The sequence below is a fragment of the Magnolia sinica genome, chromosome 15 (genome assembly GCF_029962835.1).
Source record: "Magnolia sinica isolate HGM2019 chromosome 15, MsV1, whole genome shotgun sequence".
Lineage (NCBI taxonomy): Eukaryota > Viridiplantae > Streptophyta > Magnoliopsida > Magnoliales > Magnoliaceae > Magnolia > Magnolia sinica.
Window position 1 is genome coordinate 9,407,165 of NC_080587.1, and position 3,725 is coordinate 9,410,889.

The 3,725-nt window shown below is 34.3% G+C and overlaps 1 long non-coding RNA gene across 1 annotated transcript; it reads right to left on the reverse strand.

Moving 5' to 3' along the window:
- Positions 1 to 538: 538 nt before the first annotated feature.
- Positions 539 to 3,252, reverse strand: LOC131227338 (uncharacterized). The gene is made up of 2 exons (XR_009162213.1): positions 2,904 to 3,252; positions 539 to 728 (listed from the first exon to the last, which is right to left on the reverse strand). It is a non-coding gene; the product is annotated as an uncharacterized LOC131227338 (long non-coding RNA).
- Positions 3,253 to 3,725: the final 473 nt, after the last annotated feature.

Genomic DNA, 3,725 nt, shown 5'->3' on the forward strand with positions numbered 1-3,725 from the left:
AAATTCTAGGCCATAACACATTCCTAGACACAAGTGAGAGTATATTCCTATAGATACATTGAGAGTAAGATTCAACCTCCATTTTTATTTGTATACAACTGGTTGCTTACATTCTTGTGAAACATGTAACATTACAAGACAAGGGACTTTTAACGGCGGTTTTGACCGCCGCTAAAATATCAAAAAACCGCCGGTATTTCCCTTTACGGTACTAAAAAATCAGTCGAAGGGTATGTCGGAAAAACCCGGCACATAAGTGACTTTCACCGGCGCGTATATGAGCGCTGGTAATTATGGAGACTTTTGCGGCGCCCACTTTAAATTCACCGGCGCTTCTAGTGGGTGCTGGTATTTCTGACAGAAGCATTGGTAAAAGTCACAAAATCGCTGACAAAGGTCTATACAAGCGCCGGTAAAAATCTTTGTACAGATTTCATAGGCCCCAACGCAGGCTAGTAATTATTATTATTATTATATATAATTCAATTGAAACTTATATTTTTTTAAAATTTGAAACATAAAAAATTTTGCAATACAATTTAAACTGAATATTAAACAAAATTTATATTACTTCACAATAATATATATATAATATTTATTACAAGAAATTGAAAATGGTCTTAAATTTTAAAAATAAAAAATCCTCTAAATGGTCTACTCCTAGCACGAGTGGCGTCAAAAGGCTGAAGTGCTTGTAGGCCTAAATTTAGGCACGATTGATTAAAATCCTACACACAAGGAAAAAGAAAAAAAAGTCAAAAAGTAGCATTCAACAAAGATAGAATAAACGAATTAAAAAATAAGCCATTAATTACAAGGTTGAAACAATATAACAAAGTTATCAATGGCTAGATGGGCTATTCAATAGACAACATTCAATAATTTAACCAACCAGTTTTTTTTTTTTCCATAACAAATTGAACCGACTAGTTTTAATACTATGAAATATTTTTTTACAGTTATCGATACGCTACAAAACTTAGAAATGGTCACAAATATCAGTGTTAAAAACAGACAAGATATCAAATAATGGTGTTTTGGTCAGTTGTCCATGTTTTGGCAATCCCATACCATTGATATGATAGTCAATCATGTATAAACCATGCTCAACGTCTCCTTCATTGGAAGGTCCTAGTCATGCATGCAATCATTGGCATTTCTGAATTGAATGTGAACTGTTTTTGTATTTTCTTAAAACCACGTATATGTGATGATCATCAAAGGAGGAATTAGCTCTCGTGGGGGAGATTTTTTTTTGACATGGCCTATCCACTATGGGCCTATTAGACTCTGGATCAGGAAACCATTGGCCCCACTTGTACTTAAGACCCGATGATAATATTCATAGCCTTAGGTCAAAGGATTATTTGATTCTTCTCTTTCACAAGTTGAGAGTAAATCAGAGATTATGAGTTGTTTAAATATTTCTAAGCTACTTAATAGAAACATATTTCTAGAATATCTTTGATTGAGCAAAGCCTCTTTGTTACTCTACCCATTATATAGATTTCATTCCTTGTATTTTCCTACCAAAGGATCAGCAGACATACTGTAGAGCTTGAAAGTGGGACAGAGAACTTTGCAGCAATGGCAAATGAACCTGTCAAAACGATGGAAGCTCGGAAATTGTGGAAGCTATGACAAGCCAGCATCATCTGCAAATGGCTGGATTTTTTTACTAGTATCCATTCAGGTTCTCAATTGCAGTTCATCTGCTTGTGCACTTCAGATTTATGTGAAGCCCATGGAGTATTCTCCGATTCTGCAATCAAATGTAGTTTCATGGCCTGTACTGTTTAGATGGGTTTGGAAATGTTTGTTTCAAGAATGTAAATTTGTGTAACTTATCAAAACTCACAATAGTTAACATCTTAAAGCTACAACCAAAGGTGATCATTCTTCTATTTGATTCTCGAAGCTGTTGTATCTCTATCCTGTTTTGTCGATGTCTGTATTTTGCTGTCACATGTATCAAGTACAAATGGTTTTGTCAAAGGAAAAAAGAAATTTATCTTCAAAGAAATAAAGCATATGTTTCTTTACTCTTTTCTAATTGATTAACTAAAATGTTGTTAAATTTATATCCACATGGATGCTTCTTTTTTTTTTTTTCCTTTTCCTTTTTCTCTTCTCATGGTAGAGAGGAGCTCTGAGAAAATTGCTGAAATCCCATCAATGAATTGGTGCACAACAACAATAATCAAGGATATAATGATACATGGACCTGATAAATGTATATTATGCAGGAACCTTTTTCGCATAATAAGACTGGGAGAATTGGTTGTGCCTTTTCCTGTCACAGAGAGGGTTTGTACCAGCATTGATGAAGCATGTAAATTTCAAATGTAAGCAACATTAGAAAGAAAGAAAGAAAGAAAGAAAAAGAAGATATGGAACAGAGACAGGGTGTTGTACAACTATGCTATAATAGATAGTGAGAAAGAATCCTTGTGGGGAACAGATATTAAAACTTATGAAACTGTTCAATCCCATTTTCTCCAGAAAATGGGAAGTGCTTTGCTTAATTGTTTGGGTTAGACTTCAAATTGTCTCTGTTTCTTTTCTTTTTTGTGTCACACGTGTGCACCATCAATAAATATGCATTTTGAATGTGATTTGTCCATAGGCACTCCTTGCCTCCATGGGTACATGCCTACATAACATTCCAATAGCAGTGTGCCACAATATTCTAAGAAAAAAGAAAATGTCCCAAAAGCCAAATTAGTTGCATCAAATAAATAAAAACGCAAAGTTCAATTCTAATAAAGGAACAGATTGACCAGTTTAAAGTATATTTTGAAAATTGGTACACAGAGAGATACTTCAATTAGTAATCATAAAATAAATAATAAATAATAAAAAATCATTATTGGTAGGAAAAAAATTATATCGTTAAACCTCACCCTCATATAGCGTGCCAGTAATCCAGGTTTTCTTTGACCACTACCTACATTTTTAAGATAGATTTCCGAATCCAATCAGAGGTCACATGAGTCATGAAATAAAAATAAACAGAAAAGGTTGGCCATCCAATGAACATGTGTTTGATGCTGCTCAAGAATCATACACAAGAAAACCATGCAACCAATGCCATGTTTATTTTGAGTTCCATGTTTTAGTTTCCTACAACATAAATCTTCTTCGTAAGTGTTGTTTATCTTGCATTCTGACTAGTGGACTATGAGATTCTCATCTAGTCTTTATCTATTTTTCTGATTACTGCATCTACACGTCGGCTGCGATTTTTGGTACAAGAGCTGATGTAGAGAGGGCCGCAGACACTTTCATGTCTAAGATGAATCAGAGAAGGCCTGATCAGAGGCAGAAATCATCGAGACCATCAGAACCATAAACATGCATATCTCGCAAACCGGAATGATTTACTCGACGTACCATATATGATTTTGGTAGGACGAGCTACTTTAGCCAACCAACCCAGCTATGCCAGGTTTCCCACGCCGAATTTGCGAGATTCCATCCTATTGATGGTCAAATTCCATGTTTAGTTCCATTTTTACTATAAATAGTAAGTTTTAGTTCGATTATAACTCTTCATCCGTTGGGCTTTAGGAGTTGTGTCTAACATGAAAGTGCTTAGAATAATTAGGAGAATAATGTGGTTAAGCCACATACAAAACTTATTATAAAAAGTAAATTTACTATTTATAGTAAGTTGCGAATTCTAGGAGTTTTAGTTGTAGTTTGATTCTGATTTCTTTCTCATT